General features: G+C 46.5%; 1 pseudogene; it reads right to left on the bottom strand.

Annotated features, from left to right (window-relative positions):
• Positions 1–22,527: 22,527 nt before the first annotated feature.
• On the bottom strand, positions 22,528–24,543 carry LOC147724953 (E3 SUMO-protein ligase KIAA1586-like; annotated as a pseudogene).
• Positions 24,544–26,755: the final 2,212 nt, after the last annotated feature.

Genomic DNA, 26,755 nt, shown 5'->3' with positions numbered 1-26,755 from the left:
CCCCAGCAGGTGGGGCATGAACTAGTGAGCGCATCAGCAGCCCCTCCAGGTGGGGCATGCACCAGTGAGTGCATCAGCAGCCCCTCCAGGTGGGGCATGCACCAGTGGGTGCATCAGCAGCCCCTCCAGGTGGGGCATGCACTAGTGAGTGCACCAGCAGCACCTGCAGGTACTAGCGTACCAGCAGCCCATTCAGTCGGGCGTGCGCTTGTAAGCGCAACCGTCGGGCATGCGCTATCAAGTGCACCAGCAGCCCCTGCAGGTGGGGCATGCACTAGTGAGTGCACCAGCAGCCCCTGCAGGTGGGGCATGCACTAGTGAGTGCACCCGCAGCCCCTCCAGGTGGGGCATGCACTAGTGAGCGCAGCAGCAGCCCCTCCAAGCGGGGCATGCACCAGTGAGTGCATCAACAGCCCCTCCAGGTGGGGCACGCACTAGTGAGTGCACCAGCAGCACCTGCAGGTACTAGCGTACCAGCAGCCCATTCAGTCGGGCGTGCGCTTGTAAGCGCAACCGTCGGGCATGCGCTATCAAGTGCACCAGCAGCCCCTGCAGGTGGGGCATGCACTAGTGAGTGCACCCGCAGCCCCTCCAGGTGGGGCATGCACTAGTGAGTGCATCAGCAGCCCCTCCAGGTGGGGCATGCACTAGTGAGTGCACCCACAGCCCCTCCAGGTGGGGCATGCACTAGTGAGTGCACCAGCGGCCCCTGCAGGTACTAGCGCACCAGCAGCCCCTTCAGTCGGGCATGCACTAGTGAGTGCACCAGAAGCCCCTGCAGGTACTAGCGCACCAGCAGCCCCTTCAGTCAGGCATGCACTAGTGAGTGCATCAGCAGCCCCTCCAGGTGGGGCATGCACTAGCGAGTGCACCCGCAGCCCCTCCAGGTAGGGCATGCACCAGTGAGTGCACCAGCAGCCCCTCCAGGTGGGGCATGCACCAGTGGGTGCACCAGCCGCCTCTCCAGGTGGGGCATGCACTAGTGAGTGCACCCGCAGCCCCTCCAGGTGGGGCATGCACTAGTGAGTGCACCAGCAGCCCCTCCAGGTGGGGCATGCACCAGTGGGTGCACCCGCAGCCCCTCCAGGTGGGGCATGCACTAGTGAGTGCACCAGCAGCCCCTCCAGGTGGGGCATGCACTAGTGAGTGCCTCAGCAGCCCATGTAGGTGGCGTATGCACTAGTGAGTGCACCAGCAGCCCCTTCAGTCGGGCATGCACCAGTGAGTGCATCAGCAGCCCCTGCAGGTGGGGCATGCACTAGTGAGTGCACCAGCAGCCCCTGCAGGTAGGGCATGCACCAGTGAGTGCATCAGCAGCCCCTCCAGGTAGGGCATACACCAGTGAGTGCATCAGCAGCCCCTCCAGGTGGGCATGCACTAGTGAGCGCACCAGCAGCCCCTCCAGGTGGGGCATGCACTAGTGAGTGCACCAGCGGCCCCCCAGGTGGGCGTGCACTAGTGAGTGCATCAGCAGCCCCTCCAGGTGGGGCATGCACTAGTGAGTGCCCCAGCAGCCCCTGCAGGTGGGGCACGCACTAGTGAGTGCACCAGCAGCTCCTGCAGGTAGGGCATGCACCAGTGAGTGCATCAGCAGCCCCTCCAGGTAGGGCATGCACCAGTGAGTGCATCAGCAGCCCCTCCAGGTGGGCGTGCACTAGTGAGCGCACCAGCAGCCCCTCCAGGTGGGGCATGCACTAGTGAGTGCACCAGCGGCCCCCCAGGTGGGCGTGCACTAGTGAGTGCATCAGCAGCCCCTGCAGGTGGGGCATGCACTAGTGAGTGCCCCAGCAGCCCCTGCAGGTACTAGCGCACCAGCAGCCCCTTCAGTCGGGCATGCACCAGTGAGTGCATCAGCAGCCCCTGCAGGTGGGGCATGCACTAGTGAGTGCACCAGCAGCCCCTCCAGGTGGGGCATGCACTAGTGAGTGCACCAGCGGCCCCTGCAGGTGGGGCATGCACCAGTGAGTGCACCAGCGGCCCCTGCAGGTACTAGCGCACCAGCAGCCCCTTCAGTCGGGGATGCACTAGTGAGTGCCCCAGCAGTCCCTGCAGGTACTAGCGCACCAGCAGGCCGAGGATACACCAGTCCCTTCAGGTCGGTCGTTTACGAGGCACCAGCAGCCCCTGCAGGTGGGGCATGCACTAGTGAGTGCACCAGCAGACCCTGCAGGTACTCGTGCACCAGCAGGCCGAGGATACACCAGTCCCTTCAGGTCGGTCGTTTACGAGGCACCAGCAGCCCCTGCAGGTTGCTCTTCCAGAACCCGTCTCCCTCCACCCCCTCACGGCAGAGCCGGCTCTGCTTTTCCCATTAAAGAGCGGAAAGTGCAGCTTAACTCGGGGAAGGAGGTGGGCAGAAGTCAGAACACCCCCTCCTCCCCAACCACAGCCCCCAATCAAAGGCAACAGGTGCAGAGAGTGAGCCCAGCACAGGAAGGAAGCCGGAAAAGAGGGAGGAGAGAGGGGACCGACCACAAGAGAAGAAGGAAGAGGGAACCAAGAGAGAAAGAAGGGAGAGAAGGCAAGAGCATGGAAGAAGCAAGGGAGCATCGGCGGAAGAGAGGAAAGAAATGTAAATCAAAGTAGAAGCGGCGAGCAGAGGGGGAGGGGGAGAAAACAAGAAGAGAGTGCAATGAAAGGAGCGAGGAGAGAGGCCTGGCAAGAGAATAAAGGAGAAGAGGGGAGAGACACTGGAAGGAAGACAGACGAAAGGGTGAAAGGTGAAAGACAATAACTTGAGGGGAGAATAAAAGATACCAGATTAAAGGGACAATAAACGAGCATCGATTAAGAGAGAAACAGAGTGAGATGAGAACAGAAGAGGACAGACTAATATGGGAGTAGAACGACATACATTAAGGGGAGAAGGACTAAGGAAAGGAACAGGTTTAAAGCAGAATACAAGAGGAAAGATTAAGGGGAGAATTGAACAGAATAGATTAGGGAGGAATAGCAAAGGATAGATTAAGGGGAGAATAGATTCAAAGGAGAAGAGAAGAACATTCAAGGACAACCGAGGACGCTGGATAAGAGGAGGAGAGGATTGGTTAATGAAAGAATGGAAGAGGATAGATTAGATGGAGGATGAAGTAAGAGGTGGATAGATTAAGATAAATACAAAAGAAGATAGGTTAAGGGTTGACTAGCTAAAGAGGAAAACTAAGGGGTGTACAAAACATAACAGAATAAAGTAAGCATAGGTAAAAGGAGAGCAGAAGAGAGTGAATGAAGAGGAGAATAGAATATGATAAAAGGGGGGGGAGAAAGAGAGAGATCAAGGGTAGAATGAATTAGTAGTCGAGTGTTAAAGGGAAAACGGATAAATGCAGATTCTAAAGAGAATAAAAGATAATTGATTAAAGAGAGAATTGAGGAATAGATTCAGAGGAGAATAGAAATGGATCGGATTAGGGGACCGTGGAAGACGTTAAAGGGGAAAATAGATTAAAATTTGAAAAGATTAAGGGGAGAATAAAAATAATAGATTAATGGGAGATTAGAGGATAGATTTAGAGGAAAGTTGAATAATGTAGATTAAGTGGAGAATAGAAGAGGATAGATGAAGTGGAGACTAGTGTAAGAGGAACATAGAAGATTCTAGATTAAGAGGAGAAATAGTAAGAATAGAATAGAAAAGGGTAGAATAGGGGAACACAGGGGATGATAGACTAAGGAGAGAATACAAATGATAAATGTGGAGGAGAATAGACTAAGGGGAGATATGAGGCTGGAGGAAAGGGATAATAAACAGAATAGATTGAGAGAAAAATAGGAAAGGATCTAATATGACAGAAAAGAAGGAATTGCAAACGTTAAAAGAGGAGAAGGTAAAGAGTAAAAACGAAGGGATTGACAACGGAATGGCGCCACGCCTATCTCAGGATCAGGGTTGGTTATGGCATCGGAAATGGATCGTCTGGTTACTCTTTGTCCCTTTGACTCTTCAGGGGAATCAAAAGCGAGCAGGTGGAGGTACCGTGTACGTAATAAAAAAATCACAGGCTGTTCAAAAACGTAATTTACACTTGTGGGTAATTTACATTTGTAGTTTACTCCTAACACATTTTTAGTAACTTTGCTACATTTGCTATTCACAAAATTAAACTGTAAAGTTACTCAAAAGTGTAGACTTAGACACCTACACCCCTCAACAATGGGATGGAGCCAAATTTACGAGAGTAAATGGGTAAAAATAAACAGTAGTAAGACCAAGCCAGCACCACACATGGCCAACCACTGTGTCAAGTCAAGTCAAGTCATAGAATTTATATAGCGCGCTACATACCCAGAGGGTCTCAAGGCGCTTAGGGAGGGGAGGAGGATTACTTGTCAAATAACCACGTTTTAAGTTGTTTTCTGAATGCTAAGTGGTTCTGGGTGAGGCGAAGGTAAGTGGGGAGTGAGTTCCATGATTTAGCTGCTAGGTATGAGAAGGATCTACCACCCATGGTGGTCTTGTTGATGCGAGGTACAGTGGCGAGGGCTTGGCTGGAGGATCGTAGTTGGCGGGAGGGGGTGTAGAAGGACAGTCGTGAGTTGAGGCATTCTGGTCCGATATCGTAGAGTGCTTTGTGTGCGTGGGTTAGAAGTCGGAAAGTGATCCTCTTGTTGACGGGTAGCCAGTGGAGGTTTTTCAGGTGATCAGAGATGTGTTCGTTGCGCGGGATGTCTAATATGATCCTGGCTGAGGCGTTTTGGATTCGTTGGAGTTTTTTCTGGAGTTTAGCGGTAGTACCTGCGTAGAGGGTGTTTCCGTAGTCCAGTCGGCTTGTGAACAGAGCATGGGTGACTGTTTTTCTGGTTTCGGTGGGGATCCAGCGAAATGTTTTTTTGAGCATGCGGAGAATGTTGAAGCAGGATGAGGAGACGGTGCTGACTTGTCTTTTCATTGAAAGTGATGAATCCAAGATAACGCCTAGGTTCCGTGCGTGGTCTGTCGGGATGGGCGCTTTTCCAAGGGCTTCCGGCCACCAAGAGTCGTCCCATGCAGAGGGGGATGTACCTAAGATGAGGACTTCTGTTTTATCTGAGTTCAGTTTCAGACGGCTGTGTTTCATCCATTCGGCAACTTCTTTCATTCCTTCGTGTAGGTTAGTTTTGGCGGTGCTGGGGTCCTTGGTGAGTGAAAGGATCAGTTGAGTGTCATCCGCGTAGGAGATGATGTTGAGGTTGTGTTGGCGGGCGATGGCCGCGAGGAGGCTCATGTATACGTTGAAGAGGGTGGGACTGAGTGAGGATCCTTGTGGTACGCCACAGATGACTTCAGTGGCCTCGGACTTGAATGGAGGAAGGCGGACTCTCTGGGTTCTTCCGGTGAGGAACGAGGTGATCCATTCAAGTGCTTTTCCTTGTATTCCGATGTTTCTGAGGCGTTGTAAAAGGGTGCTGTGGTAGACTGTGTCGAAGGCTGCAGAGAGGTCGAGGAGGATGAGGGCGACTGTGTCTCCGTTGTCCAGTAGAGTTCGAATGTCGTCTGTTGCTGCGACTTCAACACCCTCCCATTCCATAGAAAATAATAAAGTTAGGGGCTAAAATAAAACTTCAAAGGAAATTATGTTAACTTAAATTCTTTTAAATAGTTATACATGTGAATAAATATAAGTTAATGCTAATATAATTATGTATAACATTATTTCATTATAATATATTTAACAACCTTGTTTGAATTTGAAAATAAATGTATCATTAATTTTGTTAAAATATAATCTGCTCACTTTTGATTAGTTCTACACATCAGTTTGAATAATTAATTATTAATGTGTGATAAAAATGTTTACTATTGGTGGGAATGTATTCATTAATTTAAACTTCAGAAAAATAATTGCAATGTAATTAACATGTTTAAATTAGTTAAATATTTAATTCAATATTAAGGGAAGAGCGCAGCAGGATTTGTTTGTCTTTTGTTCAACATTCAAAATACATATATAATTAAAAAAAATATTATTGAACACCACATCTTTTTAATTACTTTTCTCCAAATGTGATAAACTTTAACTTCTTACTATACTTTACCCTAAGGAGATCCCATCTCCAACAGCAGAGTCTCCCTATGGGAAGTTTTGGGAAAAGGGCCCCATTGAGCGCTTTCCAAGGTTGAAGCCACTTCTCAAGACTTCTCTAGGAGTGTGCTGGGGGGTTTGATACCATCGTATCAATCTCAAACAGTCCATTTAATAAGCTGATGGTCCAGTCATTGAACAGACATTTTATTTAAAATAAGCACCTGGGTCATTTAAAATAAGGAAGCACACAAAATGTTCTAGTACCATCAAGGGCCAAGATACCAGCCAAAACCCAATTATAACACAAACAGGGACTTGCTACAAAAATTAAAAAAAAGAACATGAGACCCATGGGATAATGGTACCCCATGCGGCAGTGTTCAGGTGATCTAGGCAGACTTCCTGTTTTGCTGGAACAGAGAGGGCCCTGCGTGGCCCTATAGAATGTCCATCCGTGGCTATTCCTATGCAGTCTCCTCTCTGGTCAGAAAAGACCTAGAGAATATCAGTTTTCCTTCTACCGTGTACTTTTTAAGATACCATATACCCATATGTGATGGTTGAGAGGCTTCACCACACCTGGCTGCAGCTCAGGTTTGAGGAGCACCGCTCTAAAAACAATTTATGAGTTATTTTTAACAAGAAATTAAAAGGAGTTTACACGGAGGCAAAAGATGGCTTAGTTACTCCATCAAATAATACGTTGGTTCATTGTAGGTGACCCCGCCTGTACTAGACCCCAGCAATCAGACTGATGGCTTAATTAGAATTGTGACACGAATGTTCGATAGTGTGGAGAACAATCCACTAAACGTGTTCACAAAATATATATATTTGCCCAGGCTTAGGTAGAAAGAGTCGAAGTTTAAAGGAAACAGGAAACCGAAGCTGCTTTAAAAGCTTGCGCTGCTTGTCTTATGCGTTGGTATTGTCAGGCTTGCAGCGTGCGCACTAGCGTGCGAGTACTGTGCAGCTGTTCTAATTAAGCCATCAGTCTGATTGCTGGGGTCTAGTACAGGCGGGGTCACCTACAATGAACCAACATATTATTTGATGGAGTAACTAAGCCATCTTTTGCCTCCGTGTAAACTCCTTTTAATTTCTTGTTAAAAATAACTCATAAATTGTTTTTAGAGCGGTGCTCCTCAAACCTGAGCTGCAGCCAGGTGGGGTGAAGCCTCTCAACCATCACATATGGGTGAGTGTGTATATTGGAATTCATTTCCTAGTATGTGTGAATGTGACTCCATCACACTGTGGTTTTTATTGTAAAAACTACGGGAATATGATACATTCATGTTCTTTTGTTTTCTTGTTTGTTTGTCTTTCTGTCTGGATCCAATACCGTGTGATACAATGCGGTAACAGTATACGGTTGAGTACACACCTGGGACTTTCAGGTGATATTTTTTCATTACTATTTTATTCTAAAGCAGTAGTGTTGTTAAACAAGGTCCTGAAGAATGCATTAGAAACTCTGTTCTATTTAATGCAGAAACATGTTGACCACCATCAAGTACGGTTATTATTTCAAACCCGCACTTGCACTTGCTTTTTAACCTTAGGGATTGGGAGATACTAATACAATTTGTTTTTCTACCCGATTCACCTAATTTTATTAAAACCCCTCGCTTTTTCACTCCTACCATTATACACTGCTTTTTTCAGTAGCCACTTTAATTTTTGTACAATACATACTACCCACTTGTCACATTTATCGGTCACGGTAACATCAGACCGGCCGTTTTGTCTCCTGGGTAAGGAGAACCCAAATGATGAGAAAGAGGGCGGTACAGTGTGGCTTCTGATGGGAACTATTTTCTCCATATGCTCTTGAGCCTTGACTTGGCCTGCATTTACCAGCATGCACGATGTTCTCACGGGTGTTATCTGCGTAGTATTGGTTTTGTGATCCATTCTGTTTGACTTACTATATATGACTCCCAGGTATTATTTGTTGTTATAATATTGTGTTTGGGGCATGTACCTGGTCAGTCGGTAAACCCGCCCTTAGACCCTCCTCTCATTGTTTGTTGTGTATGAGTGGAGTTGATGCCACTGGAATCTTGACTACAGCCACACGGCACCCCAGGGAGGTCAGCGGACTCTGGGTATTCATCGGATTTGTGAGTTGATCCGATGCTTCTCAATGGTCCATTTGACATTTGCCGAGAACATTTACTATGGACCTGAACTGTTTTATGGCACCCAGGTCGATCGCCTATATAGCCAAGATGGAAGGGCCACCCCACCTCTTTTCCCACTTCTCATTTCTCCTTCTCACACACGTCCCCCTCCTTATTCTTTTTTCCTTCTTCTTTCTTCTAAATTTTCTTGCTATTTCGATGTGTTGTATGGGCATTGACTAGCCTTTTTATTCCTCCTTTTATTTTGATTAATTGAGTCTTGCAGTACGAGTGCTGGTGAGTGTGAATGATTGCGTGAGTGCAGCAGTGGTGGCGACACAGGAGTTCCGGCTACTCAACCCGGTGGGTGGCCGGGATACCCCTACTGCACCGCACAAGATTAGGCATAATGTGAGTGTGGTGTGCTTGATTGTAAAAGGGTGTGGTTTGTTTATTTTTGGTATATCGCATATTTTGTAGGTTGAATGTTAGATAAGTTTAGTCTTGTTACTTAAAGTGGGTATTGCAATGCTAGGATCTGATTGGGAAGGCACGGTTGGTTTATTAAGTGTTTACCTGGTGGGTGGGGGGGGACAGTTCAGTTATGTGTTTTTTATGTGATGACAGCTCTGGTGGGGAGGCCGTGATAGTCCCAAATTAATCACTTAGCCTAGAATTGGCAGGTTTTAGTATCTCTACTTGGATTGTACGAGGGCTTGGCACATTTGTTAAAAGCTATAGGCCACAAACATATCCCCGCAGGCAACAGACACACATAGCCATGCTGCAGGAGACTCACCTAACTGATAATGAGGCCCAAATGCTATATAAGATGTGGAGGGGACAGATGTTCTATGCAACATACTCTAACTACGCTCTGGCGTGGCAATTTGGATAGCCCCACAAACTCCATTTCCGGTGCTGAGTTACACCGCAGACATACAGGGGAGATACATACTGGTGCATGGTGTGCTGGACGGCTCGGAGGTTTGCCTTCTGAGTATATATGCCCCCAACATAGACAATGGCGCTTTTTACCTAGGCCTTGAAGAGCTCATGGTGGCCCACTCCTGTGGACTGGTGATTTTAATTGCTTTAGAGGGGTCAATCAATAGACTCCCCCCGAAATTGCACACTAAACCCAAGATGGTGGAGCCCTTCTGGGGGGTGATGCGAAGACTCAGGTGTGTGGACTGGTGGAAGAATACCTGACGAAGTGTGAATACACATGCTTTGCCTGACCGACCCGGTCTATAGTCGCCTTGATCGCTTTTTACTCTCCGGAGATGCGGCTGAACATGCCCAAAGCATATGCATTTTGGGGAGATTTCTGTTGGATCACTTCCCAGTAATACTACAGTGGGGTGTGGGGTGTGTTTGACCAGCGGTCCCACTTTGGAACCTACAGCCAAAGGCATTGAAGGATTAAATATTCCGCACAGAGCTCAGTAGCTAAATCACCAATTTGTTCAACAATTGGCTGTCCACAGTAATTAGCTGTCCACAGACTCCAGGGGAATGGAGTGGCACACATTGAAAGTGGTGTTGCGGAGGAGTGCTTTTCGAAGGTGGGTGGGATGAGAAAGCAGTTGGAGGCGGACCTAGTGGCTGCCGATAATGTCTTGAACACTCTGAAGAGTGTGAATCCTAGCACATGTGCCTTGGATAAGGATCGACTGAGAGCTCACAGTCGAATGGGAGAAATATGGGACAGGTTAGACTGTTTGGTTAGGCAGGAATATCGACAGCTCCTGCACAAAGAAGGTGATAAAACTGGAAAGCTTTTAACCTGGCTTCTCAAGAGAGAGCGTCCTCCCCCTACCATATTGTTAATTAGTCAGCCGGATGGGTCCCTCCCACACACACAATCTGCCATAAGTCTGCACCTGCGTACACATCTAGGAAGCGTATACAGTAGGGGCCAGGTGACCGGAGAGGCAGCCATAGTGCAGTTCCTTGATGGAATACCCCTGCCACGACTTAATGATGAGCAGTGCGAGATGCTAGGGACAGAGATCGGCCTCAAGGACTTCCGGGAGACTATGCAGGACATGGCAGGTAGTACATCCCCTGGGCCGGATTGCCTCCCAGTAGAATATTACAGGGCATTCACGGACCAGCTGCTTCCGGGGCTACTGGAGATCCTTCGTGAGGCTAGGCTGACAGGGATACTCCCGAACACTATGAGAGAAGATCAAATAGTAATGCTACTCACACCAGGAAGAGACCCTATCGCCCCCTCTCTATGCTGGGAGTGGACACCAACATCATAGCTATGGTTTTGGCATCAAGGCTGAACAGGGTGGTGACTCAATGGGTGCATGAGGACCAGTGCGGGTTTATGCCGGGCAGGGGCATATGAATACTCCTGAACCCCTGAACAATCTTTGACATATTCAAGTACTGAATTGAGCGCTTTGAATTACACTACACTGTATCTAGAGCTGCAGTTTAAGAACAGGCTCTTAGTAGAAGGTATCCTTACGATCCATAGTAATGAGGATATAAGGACTACTGGTTCACATACTTGTAAAAGTAATAATTCCATCCAGAACAAACTTTTAAAAGTTATGATGCTTAATACGCGCTCACTTCAAAAGCACTGCCTGGAAACATTCACCTTATTATATGATGTCTCACCTGATATCCTGGCAGTTTCCAAAACCTGGCTTGATGATAACTCCGGCGCTAATATAGTGGCAGCGATGCCCGAAGACTATGACGCCCTATGGCACAACAGACCCGAGGGGAAAAGAGGCGGGGGAGTTGCCCCCCCCCCCAAGTTCTTGGACCAACTCACTGAAATTATCACAAATTTATGCTCACGGTTCAAACAGCTTGTGGTGGTAGGGGATTTTAACTTTCAATGGGATAAATTACCTAGCGACGCACAAGCGCAACAGTTGGATGAAATAATGGTTACATTAGGATTGTACCAGCTGGTAGATACCTCCACCCATCAGAAAGGTCAAACACTAGACCTGGTTTGGTCCACTCAATCACTGGTCAATCTAGTAGAGACGTCCCGGTGCGGTTGGTCCGATCACCTTCTCATCTGCTTTCAAATGTCCCTTACTAACCGGCTACCATGTCCCCCGTCCAGATGGAAAATGGTGCGGAGTTGGAGTAAGATTGAGGCCAATAGCTTGAGTGAGACTATACGAGCGATGGCTCCAAGGGAACCATAGTTCGAGGATCCTGAAGTGAGGTGCAACTATATTTGTAGCCAATTGACCATGGCCATTAATAAACTGGCACCAGCCCATAAAATAAAAATGGGAAATAAGGGGAAGGGTGCCCCCTGGTTCACTGAAGAACTCAGGGGGCTGAAGCTGACCCTCCGTCACTACGAAAGACAGTGGTGAAAAACTTATGAGCCACAGACACTTCTGGAATATAGGCTTTGTCTTAGCAGTTACAAAAAAGCCATTCTTAAAAGAAAGGCAGAGTTCTATGAATCCAGGATTATGGCCGCCAAAAACATAAAAAGAGACACTTTTAAAATCCTAAAAGAACTTAGCCAAAAGCAAATGCAAGAAGCTCTTACCAGTCCGAACTATGTAATAAATTCCTGAAGTTTTTCTCGGATAAAGTTATAGATATTCTAACTGACATTCAGAACACTCCTATCAATCCACAAGTCCTGGAAAGGGCAAATCACATAAGAATACTAGGAAATCTATCACCTCGTTCCCTAAAATAGACCATAGCACAGAGCTGGTCATGATGTCCTTCTGGACAAAATTAGGCTCAAGGCATATCAAAAGAAAGCTGTGTGCCTTTGTCCTTTTAGACCTGTCGGTGGCGTTCGACATGGTCAATCATGACCAACTCCTGTCCAGAGTTCTGGAGCTAGGTATTGATGGGATGACTCATCAGTGAATTACTTCCTTCCTGTCAGACCGTACCCAAGTAATTCAGATGGGCGATTGCGTGTCATATAGAGGGTCTATAGCTTGCGGTGTACCCCAAGGGTCCGCTCTATCACCATTATTGTTCAATATTTATCTGCGCCCTCTAGTGATGGACCAGGCCCGGATGGACTATCAAGTGTTTAATTACACTGACGACACTTAAATTATCCTGCAAATTGAAAATACGTCCCAAGCCCATGTACAAGTACAAGGTATTTTGAGATTTGGAGTGAGTTGGAAGACAATCAACTCATTAAAGGTCAACCCGGATAAAACTGAGGTGCTGGCTATCACTACAGTTGAGAATATATCGTCTCACCAATTTTGGCCTCAGGAGCTGGGAGACACTCCGTCTCCAGCACCAGTGGTAAAAAGCTTAGGTATAAAAATTGGCACAAACCTCTCTTTATCTAACCAGGTTTCCACCGTCTTTGGGACATGTGTGGGCCTATTAAGGCAATTGAGGAAACTTTCATCTCTCCTCTCTTTTTCCACCATGCGTACGGTGGTGACAGCTTTGATTCTGTCCCAGTTAGATTATGATAATGCGCTTTGTATTGGATTACCAGAAAACCTATTAAATAAACTCCAGGTGGTAATGAATGATGCAGCAAGGCTGATTTTTAAACTTCGCAGATATACAAGAGCTGCCCCTCTACTGCAAAAACTCCATTGGCTCCCTATAAAGCAAAGGATCAAATTTAAGGGACTTTGTATCGCCCATAAGGCCCAATATGGACAAACTCCAAGCTACATCAAAGAGGGCCTTGTGAAATATGTTCCAGGCCGCTCATTAAGATCTTCCGCAGGTAACTTACTATTCTACCTGCGATTCAATCTTATGAAAAAAGGAGGGTGGGCCTTCACTGTTTGTGTTCCATAATTGTGGAACAGGCTTCCACTCCTCCTTCGATCAGAGAAGGCCCTCCTAGCGTTTACGAAAAATCTGAAAACCCTCCTCTTCATTGAAGCCTGGACGTAACTCTATACAGCTAATGATCGTACGTATCTATGGGTGCTGTAGCTTCCCTCTCTTAGCGCTTAGAGACCTGTCGGTATTAAGCGCTATACAAATCGCAATTAACATAACATAACATCTGCATAGGCTGGCGCATGTAATGCATGATGTTGCAGCCCTGGAGACACAAGCTGCGGTGATCTCATTAGACATCGATACCGTACAACGGGACCACTTATGGCAAGTTCTGCTCAGAATTGGACTGGGCCTGGATTTTGTAGCATGGGTGCACCTCATGTACCAGAGACCCACAGCAAGAGTACACACTGGCAGGTTGGTCTCTGCCCTGATCACCATCGAACGGGGCACAAGGCAGGGTTGCCCCCTGTCCCCAATCCTATTTGCGCTCGCAACGCGGCCACTCGCAGTTCGTATCCGGAGAGACATGGATGGCTGGGGACTAGTGGTGGGAGGGCAAATGCATGTTGTGCCCCTGTATGCAGATGAAGCGTTGATATACGTGTGTCAAACTGCAGAGGCCGCCTAGGACCTCCTGACTGTGTTGGATGACTTCGGAAAGGTGTCCGGGCTGATAATTAACCCCAAAAAATCAGTTGCATTTCCATTAGCGGACAGGGATGTGACAGAATTCCCACCACTAGCGCTCACCTGGAAGAGTGATCAATTCTGCTATTTCAGGATGCGGATAGCCCCCTCACCTGAAGCCCAATATGCCCTGAATATGGGGAAAACACTTGAAAGCCTGAAAGAATCAATACTTTTTGGAACCAGTTACTGCTGTCAGTCAAGGGACAGGTGGCGCTGGCAAAGATGGTCCTACTAACCCGTTGCCTATATACTCTACAAAATGAATTCTGCTATATTCCGAATGACACATTCACCACCCTGAACAGCCTCCTGGTTTTGCCGTTCTGGGCGGGCATATGCAACAGAGTTAAACTTAATCTCCTAAAGCTGGACATGGAACCGTACGGCCTGAGGCTCCTGGATCACCGTCTTAAGTACATCGCGGGTCTCCTCCAATGCGCGGTGCAATGGTGTGCTGACGGTCCGAACACAGACAAAAGACTGCTCGCTGGCTGGTGCCCTGAAGTAGACCTCCTCAGATATATGATTATGCGGGCTAGAACCCCTTTGGACTGTCCATTCATAAATAAACAGGTCTCCTGAGCATGGGAGCGAGCTGTAACTCTCATGCTGCGAGGGCCGCTTATGCACTTGCTCTCCCTCTGGAGTGGCTCCCTGGTTTCTGCCAGACAAAATCAGTCATGGATGTGGGTCCCAGAAGGCCACTTCCTCCAGTACGCAAAGATAACTTGCACGTTCTGTGAAATCTGACTAAGTTCTTGAACGAGCCAGAGGAATCGAACAAGCTGTGCACAATCCTAGACCCAGACTCCTGTCGAGGATTAATATCCCGGCAATACAAGGCCCTTAAAACAGACCATAGAATTACCCAACAGAGACTCGGAACAGGTGGGAGGAAGACCTACCTATCCCATTAATGGAGCGGGAATGGAAACGTGCATTTGCGCAGGTCCAGGAAGTCTCAAGCAATGCCTGATTCAAGCTTACACAGTTCAACTACCTCCACCGAACCTAACTGACTCTCCTGCGCTGGTCTAATTTTGACCCATCGCACTCACCTAAGTGCATGATATGTGGCACCACCCCTGCCGATTTTGCTCATGTGCCCTGGGATTGTCCCATCCACTGCTCTTACTGGAGCACAGTGCTGGACACTTTGTGAAGTGCAAGGTAGCTCTCAATTGAGTCCTCAGTCAAACATTGTCTGCTGGGGATGCTGCCGATTCCCACAGCCACAACCCACATGCAGCATAAATTCGCTATTCTCGGGTTGGTATTGACGAAACGCCGCATAGCGATCCACTAGAAGCTAGCCACACCCCCCTCCCAGAGAAATGAAGGTCAGACCTTTGCAAATTGGGGGTAGCGGAAAAGCGCTGGATACGCGCTGTTCGAAGGGACGAGAACGCGGATATGGATCGAGAGACCTGGGGCATTATGTTGGAGAGCACGCATGAGACGGATCACCCTGGAGGGAGTAACTCTGATCACCCTGGGACAAAACAGGGACACCGATACAGCTTAGCTCCCCAGCGGGTTGCCCCCCCCATAATTACACAATGACTTCAATGTCAGGTTCCCCCACATTTAGTAAGTACCACTGGGCCCATAACATGCACTCATATGTTGACAACTGGCTGGCCACATTGAAATTCTCCGAAACTCAAAGATATCCTATCACATGTACGCAGATGACACGCAAATATATATCAAGATCGAGTCTCTGGAAGACAACAAGTTAATTAATGAGGCCTTAAAATGTCATTGTAATGGCTAACAAACAATCATCTGAAGCTAAATGCACACAAAACAGAGTTCCTACTAATTTCACCACCAAAGAACCATACAGAAGTGAAGGAATGGACCAAACTGGTGACAGCACTAAATTGCACCCCTACCCTAGTTAACTCAGCGAAATCATTAGGAATTACATTGGACGAGAACCTAGACATGAAAGCCCACATTAAATCAATGGCGAAAAGTGCCCGTTTTCATTTGAACTACATTAGAAAAGTGAAACCATTCATCTCTAGGGCGGGTCTCAAACTGGCAGTCCAATCCTTAGTTATCTCGAGGATTGAATATGGTTGCACTACCTTAGCCGGTCTACCAAAAATCTCCACAGCACCACTAAAAGCATGCCTCAATGCAGCGGCAAGACTCATCACAGGATCGAGGAAATTCGACCATATCACTCCTCACTTGAAAGCATTAAACTGGCTACCCTATGAAGCCAGAATTCAGCTCAAAATTGCCTGTATCACCCACAAAGCGTTCCACTACAATACACCAAGATACCTCGCCGGCAAAATTGAACTATCAGGAGGAAACAGACCAGCTAGGAGTGCCAAGGAGCTGTTGTTGAGACCACCCATTTTCAGGAAGAAGAAAACTTATGATAGAGCTTTCTCAGGAGCAGCCCCCAGAATCTGGAACTCACTCCCTCCAAACATTAGGAAAGTTCGAAACACAGCAACATTTAAAAAGGAAGCGAAGATCCTCCTGATGAGTAAGTTCCTTACATAGGTAAGACAACTCATCACTAACACGGCGTCATAGATGCTCCAATACAGAACATCTTTTTAAGTAGAGAGAAAGTCACCAGCGTTAATGGAGATTACAGCTGTACAATACGACCCATGAACCAGGACTGTCGGAACACGCTGATACCAAGCTGTATCCTTATTACTACCTCATGTCACTGTAAATCTATATATATATGGTTACCTCCTTATAGCTGTATAACAACCTACCTCTTATCTTTATGAATCGTTATACTATATATGTTTTATCTCTAACCTACCTCATGTAATGTGAAGCGCTCTGATACCTAAGGGTCTTGTTCGCGCTATACAAAACTCTATATTAAATAAATAAATAATAATAAATAAATTACTAGCCCACCCCCAAGTATGCCCCCTCCATATCATTCCCTCCCCACCCAAAAGCTCCCCTGCTGAGGACAGGGACAAGAGGTGAGGGACACTGCACCACGCAAAAATCTTCGTCGAACATTAACTATAAACACATAAATACAATGTGTGGGTGGATGCCACTACCCCCAGATGCTGTCAATAGCAATACATACATTTAATTGTTTTGTTTGTTAAATAATAAGTAAAATTAAAAGTAGTAATGTGACTAGAGGATAACAATTACAGATGAATTACCCCTAGGGTAGTACAGAAGTGGTTCTGAAATGTTGCACTTGTAATGAGGGCTGGGTTTAAATTGGGAGATCAGCTCCCGTAAGATGCTGCTCTGTGTTATGAGAATTGCACCAAGAGGCCCCTTGGCAGGGTAACAGTATATTTCATTGATGTTTCTATAATACTGTCTGTACATTAATCCTGATTTGCTTACAAATAATAAATTGTTGTTATGGATTGGTGATTCCATGATTGGTTATTTGATTTACTAGTCAGTCTCCAGTACAGTGCACGGTGTGTGCTCAGGGCCTGTAAATCAAATGCTGCTAGTAGGCTTGCAGCACTGGTTGTGCCACCCACACAAGCAGCCCTTCAAAGGTAACTCAGACCTGCCACTGCAGTGTCTGTGAGCAGGCTGGTACTGTCATGTCGATATGGCAAGTGCAACGTCTTGCCAGGCCCTAACCTTCCCTTTTCTTACATGTAAGTCACCCCTAAAGCACGTCCAAGGTACCCCTGTGGGCAGGGTGCAGTGTATGTGAACGATAAGACATGCCCTGGTGTGTGTGGCATGTTCTGATAGGACCCAAATACTAATACTCTGTCCCGCTATTTCATAGATTCTGCGTTGTGGAGCTGACGAGGATCGCCATACCACACTATTTAGCGGTGACCCACGCACGTCTTTGTTTAAAACCACAGTTGAACCCCAACCCTCCGCCTTTTTTCTGCTGAATCTCTGCTTTTAGCAGGTATGTCTATTTGAAAGCGCCGATAGCTGTTTGTTGAGTTTACAAGCAAAGGTCCTAATATATTACCTCACCATCCCATAGTTAGGTATGCTACCTTGAACGCATTGTGCGTGACTTTTTACTAATGTGGAGACCCAAACACTAATATGCTGTCCCGCTATTCCATAGATTCTGTTCTACTGAGCTGACGAGGACCGCCACTACATATGATTCAGCGGTGATCCACGCAAGTCATTGTTTAAAACTACAGCTGAACCCTCTTTTTCTGCCGCATTTCTGCTATTGGCAGGTATGTCAATTTATAAGCGCCCATAGCGATTTGTTGTGCCCACAAGCGAAGGTCCTAATATATTCCTTCGACACCCTATAGAGTCTACATTCTTGTGTTCAACTACTCACAGTTCGACAGCGACTAGTACCCGCCATCTTATACATCTACGTGTGAACCCACTATTGTCAACGGCAGTTTTTATTGAAAGGTATGCCAATTCACACGCAAGTGATGTCAAATCTGTATCATCGGTCGATGCTGTACGCACCCGTATGGGTGCAAATAGTGAACAGTGGGTGTTTCTCTTTTTACTCCATTGGTTGTGCAGATTCCGAGCTACTCGCACCTCTTCATTCCTCAATTAGGCATTGAAGTAAGGTATGCTTTTTAATTTGACCATGCATCATTCGCTTAGCCAAAATGTGTTAATCACTATTACCGTGACGTGTTTGCCCCTTTAACACTGGCATCTGTAGACTAGGTATACGTGTCAATTTGATTACAGATGTGTGTACTCACACTTATTTTGGTTATTTAAATTGTCGTTACCAGTGAAGCTTACACCTAGTCCTGGCAATTGTTATTACCTATGAGGTTTACACTGATGTATAACCCTTTGTTTAAGTCATCTGAATGAATGTTCTTGATTTTTTAGAACGTAACTTTACTTCCGCATCTTCAAGAGTCTACCACTATTGAATCATACCCACTACATTGTAGTATCAATTTAAGGTATGCTTGTTTACGTATATTTACTTGTCCCTTGACCCTGTTTGATTCACACTTGAGTCCACATCTCGGACAAGTATACCATGTACCAACTGTCTGCATGCAGTATTTGTCATCCGGTGACTCTCATTGATCAATGAACGATCGTGCTTTTGAGGTCTTCCAATTAGCTTGCCTCATTAGATATTCGTCCGTACCCATTCTCTTACTACTGATGTATTCCTCTTGTTTATAATGTATGATTATGTTCCCCTCTCGGCCTTTTATCAATTTTATGAGCTCTTTGGGATCCTTTGTGACCCATAGTAAAAATTTATTTTTTAATTCTCTATACAGATTCATTGCCCCACCTCCCGCAACCCCTGTCCTGATGAAGACCCTCTAGCAAGGTTTATACCACGACTGCATCTATTCTGGATCGAAACGTCAACACTTCCTCTTGTGTTCAGCCTCTTCCCTGATTTATCATTTGTGATTTTATTTCAGGCATGATTGTTTAAATTCATTGATGAATTAATTGTTCCATTGTGTTAATTTATCATTATTTCTGGTGTATCTTGGTCTTAGTGACCCATATTCTAGTTTCTATACTTTCACTATCCCAGCACTACCCTTCCCTATTCCATTCTTTTAGGGGCATTATATGTGATTTACTGTGTACTTATTTTTATGAATGAATCTTTTACGATACACGTTGTTTCGCCCAGGTCCCAGTGACTTCTTGGGTTAACCCGTGTTTTTGTAGCACATCACCTGAATCAAGGCAGAGGCGTAGATAGAGCTTGTGGCACCCGGGGCTATCCTTCAGATTGCTGCCCCCGAGGGGTTGCTGGGAAAAAGGACGGCGAGCACCTGAAAGAGGTCCGAGGGACATGTAGTATCGCCGCTAATAGTTACTTCGATCATGCAAGTTAAATGCACATACATGACAGGGTCCAGGGCTAGACAGCCCCCGTCCCCAAAATAGTGCCTCCTGGGGCAGACCACCCCGACCTATCTACGCCACTGAAGGAAATGCAGAAGGAAACCCAAAACTTACATTAGTTCTACCTACCCTGTTTGTGACATCTCAGTCATAACATCACAGCTTGTGCAGGACCCTTGTCCCCTGTCCCCTATCTGCCCCGTCCATGACCTCAGCGATGTCTGCAGACCCGTCCACCACACTGGGTTTGGCCACGCTTCCCCTGGCAGCATCTTCAGGATACTACAGGTGAGTCCAGTGCACCTGATCACTAGACTAACCTGAGTTCTGCAGTTGGGGCAGTACCAGCCCTGCACTCGAAGCCTTCTCACTCCACCCAAGCCCCCCATGAGAGCTCAGTAAAAGCCATCCCACGTGCCCATCCCACTACCCACCACCCCGCCTGCGGCACAGTAGGACACTTTAAGGAAACGGGTACTATCCTGGGGTATCAGGCACCATAGCGGATTCACCCACCGTAATTGGGGAGTGGTGGTAGGGGTGCCAACAATCCTGTATTTTCATCACTTTCTGCAGCATGCCAACCAAGTGGGTGCAGAGAGGGGCACATAACTACATACCTTACAGCTGGCTATCACATCACGCCATACTTGTCAACAAAAGACAACACATAAATAAGATTACAGAGAGCATTCCTTATAAAGATACACTGTGTAGTTTGGTATGAGGGGTGGCTAAACCAGTATGAACCAAAGCATGTTACATAAAACATCCCAAATCATACATTAGAGTTGCTGGCATGCATCCAAGAGAACAGAGATGTGCCATATACTATCACTACTGACAGTGCCATCATGCCATCTAGATACTTTTACCATGCTCAGTCCACTGCAAAATTTAGGATCAAGGACATATTTAAGACCATGCAATCAGTCATGGGCCTTCAACCACATTTTCACCAGCATACTAACACCCAGAGTTCAATTCATTCAAATCTGCACCAAATTGTCACAATCCTTTAAATATCGATCCAATGGTCAACCTTACATCAAGCAAGTCACACCATGCAGAACTCAACATCCACAGTTTAAAACCTTTGAACAAGCTGAAGTAAAATGTGTGGCTGGTAGGGTATCCCTTAACCGCATCGCTGCGGCGGTTATTTTTCCCCTACGCGGCTTTTTTCTAAAAGCCGCGTAAGATGACGAGCTCAGCTCGTCATCCGCACACGCCCCCCGTGGCTGATGACGAGCTGAGCTCGTCATCAGCATCGAAGGGGTTAAAGCTTTAATTTATTCCTTGTCCGATTTGCCTCAGCACTCCTTTAATTATCCATTCTATTACCACTTTTAATTCGAACTATCTCCAACTCGAGTTGTTTTCCCTTGACTTTGTAGGTTTTTCAATTGAATACCCCTTTCATTTCTTTTCCCAATAATTTTTATTAAAGCTTCCCAACATTTACTTTATCAATGCAATAAGTAACCAGGGAGAGAGGGTGCACATTCAGCAAGAATCAAATCATAATCAGTAAGTAATCAATTATCAAACACCACACAAAAGACTTACTAAGCAAAAATAGAACTACAAAAAGCATCTGAGCGAAATTCATACTGTATTAAAAAACTGTAGAGGGCATTAGAACTCATTTATCAAAGCATGGACTTTTGAGACTACATACATGAATAAAATACGTAAAAAAAGCATCAGTACAATCCCAGACAGAGTCTAATATATACCTCTGCCAAGGATTTGAGCAGCCTGCTTGTATAATATAACCAATATCAAAATTAATCTGATCATACAGTGCTGTACTTGTACAAGTGTAAGCAGAAAAATCCAGACCGTGCAAAAACCGTGCCTGCATATAGGCTCAAAAGCAGGTCATCCTACCCAAGGATCCAGGGCCAGCCACACAGCATAAACCCAATCCGACAGGGGCCCCATATTCTTTTTCCCTTCTGCCTGGGCCATCTTCCTTTTTGCTCATACAATGCAATTTCTAAATTCAGGATAGACAAAACCAGCCTCCTGCCATTGCTGAAACGTGTGAGGCTGTGGATCGCTGAAGCGATGTACATACGAAAACAGCCATGGCCACATATATTAACTCCTTGCGTGCTGATGATGGCCCCCGTCCGTCATGCAGCACGGTGGGCGTGTGCTAATGACGGCTGGGGGCCGTCATGAACCCGCCCACTCTTTAGAAGTGCCGCACAGGTGCAGAATCGCGGCCACACGCAAGGGGTAAAGGAATCCCCCCTCTAGCCCTTCCTGCTTCCTGTATCCTGAGGAACATAGTTTGAGAGGTCAGAACAATATTGGTTTCGAGAATTCTCTCTCCCCACCGCCCACCCCAAACTTTTTTAGCGACCATGGATCTCAGTACATCTAACTGAGGGTTTAATGAGGACCAGTTAAGGATATATTCATTTACCAGGAGATTACTTGTTTTGTCCAGAATCACAGGATGTTGGCCTGACCCAGAGACTCGAACCGGGTTCCCCAGTGCCCTAGTCGGCAGCTCTGATCATTACGCCTCATCCTCTCCCCACTCTAACTGCCAAGGTTTCAGATTGCTATGTGTGACATTTCTACATTGTCAGTGTAATTATGAGTGACATTTCAATGACTATGAGTGACTCTTTCACGCAAGTAAAATCAAGCATTGAAGACGAGGGAAACAAATTAATATCAGAAATTACTCCCATTTCAGCAACAAGAAAGTCTAGGATATTAAAATTGCCACTGAGGGTGTTGGGTCACGCCCAACCATTCTCAGCTTTTACTTCTCAACAGTAAACAGTGCAAGGTCTGTAAAAGTGTCACTTTCACGCGGGGCTTTAAGTGGAAAAAAAACTGGGGGTGCTCTAAAAGGGGCGTAGCAAATTTCTTAAAGGGGTGTGGCCTATCCGAGTCTGGGCGTGGTCTAAATCAAGATAACTGGCATTGTGTGCTTAAGAAAATCATGAAGTCGCATCCAGCAAAGGATAATTATATAGGCAAAAAAGTATATTTATTAAGTATAAGCCATAAAATACCAAACACTTTAAAAAAACATGTACAAATGATTTAAATTATTCCGAAATCTATTGCAGGATTTCGCAAAAGCCTTGAAGATATTCACTGTGTCTATTTTGCTGTGGTTTCTCATAGCAATTTTCTTCAGTAGACCTTCTACCTTTTGCCAGTCAACTCTTTACATACAGCTTTGCGTCAAATGTTTCAAATGGAGGACCGTTTAGTTTTACCCATAAGCATGAATAAATGGTCTCTACAAAAAGAGAGGCCCTTGTTGGACTAGCAATTAGGTTCATTAGGCTGAAACCTCTCTCGCAATCCACATTACTTGCTGGGAGGGTTTCCATGCAAACTACTAACTTTTTTAATGCTTCAGGGGGTTTCTTTCCACCGAAATCTTTGAAATGTCTAAAAGCTTGGATAGTATCTCTTGCTGGCAGCTGAAACTCTGAACACAGTTTCTGGATCTCTGTTTCACCATAAAGAATGCATTCATCACCAGAAGGCAAGGTGCCTGCATCTAGGACACTGAAGCTGGCTATAAGTTCTTTCTCAGAATCCAGGGCACATCGTTTATTGATATTTACTGATAGACTTTGGTAAAACTGATTTGGATTAAGGGCAACAGAGTTACTTCTACCATGGAAAAGAGGAAAAATTTTGAATTTGCCCTCGTCAACTGCTCTCTGAGCCGCAGAAGCAAACTCCCCTGGTGAGTCCTTCGTTGCTCTAAATATACGTCCTTGACTAACCAAAAGTCTGTGGGCATTAACAATTGTAATGTCCCTCCTCTGTAAGGAGAGTGATATGTCTTTGAGCTCTTGTAGTGCATCACACATTACCCCCAAATCTCTGATAAAAGAATAGGATGTAAGCTTCTTCAAGAGACCTTCATACTTACTCCGGCCTCTTATGGGTCTGGGTGGGTCTTTAGTAGCATTCTCAAAATGTTTGCACAGGGTAGGGAAGCAGTTCCAAACAGCTTTCACAGATCTGTAACTGGATGCTACCCATCTAGTATCAAGTGTTTCCCTATCTTCTGAAGCTGTAAACATAGCTCGCTGGCGGCCAGATTTAGCTCTCTCTGGTTTTTTGGTGACGTGCTGTATGTGGCATACAATGAGTCCATGAAAATCTTGAAGTGATTGACCCCGGCAACCTCATTAACTGTATCTGCCACAGCAAGTTCTTGTCTGTGAGCCAAACAGTGCCAAGTCAGTACAAGATTTGGAAATTCTGATTTCAGCAATGCTACTACTCCTCCTTTTTTACCAAGCATTACTGCTGCTCCATCTGAACATACTGCAATCAAGATATCATGTAGCAGACTTTTTGTGAGTCCAACTTTTTCGAAGTAGCTTAGGAGAGCTGTCTTTACGACAAGGGCATTTGTTTCTGCCAGCTCCAGCAGGATGAAATAGATGGTCACTGGGGTACTTTCATTTCCAAAAATGCCACAGAGGTAGATTATTAAGGGCGAAGCATTGCTAAAAGAAGTGCTTTCATCAATTAATACTGTGATCTTTGGTTTGTGTTGTCTGATATAACAGACCAATCTTTGTTGCATTTCCAATGCAATGTGTTTTATTATTTCAGTTGCAGTCACATTGCTGTGCATTTCACGGCCCATTGCACTGCTATTCTTTGCCTGAAGGTGAATTAGATCAGGGTGGACTGTGAAAGGGCGATCTTTTTTTGCCAAGTAGTAGGCAGTGTCAAATACCCTGCATGTGCTCTCCGTATGTTTTGCATTACATTTGTGTACTATCACCACCAATGCATTTTCCTGCTGAGCTGTAAGAATGTCTTCAACTGCCAAGTGACCAGACCTTATGGTTCTTAATCTTCTTCCTGAGCTGTTTCTGCCTGGAAGCTTTTCCGTCACCGGAAGGACCAACCTCGCCATCTGCCCACTCTTTACTTATGCGCATGCCCTGGGTGTTGTTGTGCACTGAAAGACCTGTTGATTGAGCCTGTTTGCAAGAAGAACATCCAATATTGCCTGACTTAAGATACAACCATTTATATTCCTCTGGAAAGTAATACCACTGTTTAGTGTTCCAGCAGTCCGGGATTTCGACGGTTTATTTCTCTGGCACATGTTGAAGTCTTTGTAAAGGTGGACTGTCCTTGGCAGACTCTTGCTGAGTTTTACTAGCCTCATCACTAGTTGGTTGTACTGGACAACCCTCCCCTGTAACACGCTGGCGCTTCAGTGACGTTAGGAAGTCAATCATTGAAGACTGCATAGACTTGCGCTTCAGAGCAGAAGCAGAAGCAGATAAGCCACTAGTAGCCATGGTACAATTTAGAACTTCCTTCTTGAAGGCTGGACTGGTATGTCTGAAAAAGAAAAGACAATCTTACTCTGCTGATTTCTTCTGCTGATTTTGGTGTCCAGGTGATAAGGCCTTGTGTCCGCAACGAGAATACTAAGCCTCTTATCTGCAACAAAAATGCAATAGTTTACTCCAGTGATCAACAATGTTTAATTGAAGTGCCATTTGGCAGGCAGATGTTGCTCTTCATTTTGTGCGGCTCCTGAAAGGATCTCTCATTGTGCGGTGCAAGCTCCTGAGTGTGGTCAGAGGGGGCCCCGCCCAGGTACTTTGCAGGGGGGCCCCCTCAAGTTTTGTTACGCCACTGACATGTAAGTAGCAACAGGGTGACCTGTAAAGAGAAGGCCGGCTCGCCGGTAGCACGTGTGATCATAATCTCCCCCCCTGTGCAAACTCCGGTTACCGGTTACCTTAGGATGTGAAGGGGGCTCTGTGGTCAGTGCTGATCTCAGGTGAAGCCGCTTTCGCCGGTGGGACGTGCCTCAGCCTCAGGTTCAGGCTGCTCCTTTCCTCGATGACGAGCGTGAGGGAACCCCGGTTGCTAGGGGACACCTCACGCCTCTCCAGACGCAACGTAGCTCCGCCTGACGAACCTCCGCTTTGCTGGGGGAAAACCTTGTTGCTGTGACCAATCCGAGCACGGCCGGTGGTGGTGAATACTGGCAGGGTGTTTTCAAGGCTCCTTCTCAGAGCGGCGAACCCGGCCTCGGGCACACAACACAGTTCGAAGGGTGAAGTCAATGCGCACACAGCGCTAGGGGGCAAAGAAGGCGCTCCAAAATTCCTCAGCGGTGCGTTAATTCACACACACACAGAGAGTGGGGGACTCGATCCTGGGGCAGATCACGTTTGAGGCAGAGCAGGCCTCACGACCTTACGCCCCAGCTGTGTGCCGATGAGCACACAAGACAGATTTCACAGGGGGGCAGCTTCACAAAGGCACAGCGCAGAGACCCACATAGCACTGGAAGGGTGGGTGCTGAAGAACTTTTGTATCCCTGAGTTCCCAGCTCTTCTTAGGCCCTTGGAGACAGGCAGGCTTCAGAGGGGCAAAGCACACAGCACAGCTCCTCTTCAAGTTACGGGGACACAGCACACGGCAGACAGTCCCTTCCTCAGCAATCACAGGAACTGTAGGTCAGCTTCCAGACAATCAGCACGGATTCCTTCTTGATCACAAAGTTTCGTAATCTATTTTTACTGGGGCTCCAGTCCTACTTTTATACCCCAAAAGTCTTTGTTCTTCTTTTGTGAGGGTATCTTGGACCCAATCTAAACCAGTTCTGGATGCACTCTGCCAGTGCACCTCTTCTTCATTTGTGAGTGTGGGCCAGAGTCATCAGACCACCGCAGGAGGTGGAGCCAGCATTGTGGCAGGCAGGAACAGCCCTATTGAGACCCAGGTGCTACTCCTCCCACCACTCTACATGCAGATGGGTCTATACAGCCTTGTGCTGACCCAGCCAGCCTCCTGGAGCCACCCCAGCCCCTGTCACTCACAAACCAGACAGTCAATACACAACCAGGCAGAGACACACAGAAAGGTTGAACAGGAAAATAGCCACTTTCTAAAAGTGCTATTTCCAAACTTAGAATTTAAAAACCATCTTCACTAAAGGATGTGTTATTAAATTCTGAGTTCAGGGATACCATATTCCATGTATCTATCTTGCCGTTATGGGAAGATATGCAGGTAAACATGTCACATAACATTCCCAATTGTTATCCTATGGGCAAGATAGCCTTTCAATAGTGAAAAACGAAATTGGCAGTATTTCACTACCAAGACATGTTACCCACACTAGTAATACCAAACGAAAACCGGGGACGTCTGCTCACCCTACCTTTGACATTTGAGGCCTAAAATACAGCCCCCTAGAGCCCCCTTTTGAGCCCCCCCCCCAAAAAAAAACTGGGGGGGCTCAGACTCCCCCCCCCCCCACATAAAGCCCTGCTT

This window comes from Lissotriton vulgaris, chromosome 4_1 (genome assembly GCF_964263255.1).
Source record: "Lissotriton vulgaris chromosome 4_1, aLisVul1.2, whole genome shotgun sequence".
Lineage (NCBI taxonomy): Eukaryota > Metazoa > Chordata > Amphibia > Caudata > Salamandridae > Lissotriton > Lissotriton vulgaris.
Note: the sequence above shows the minus strand (reverse complement) of the source record. Positions and strands in the feature narration are given on the sequence as shown.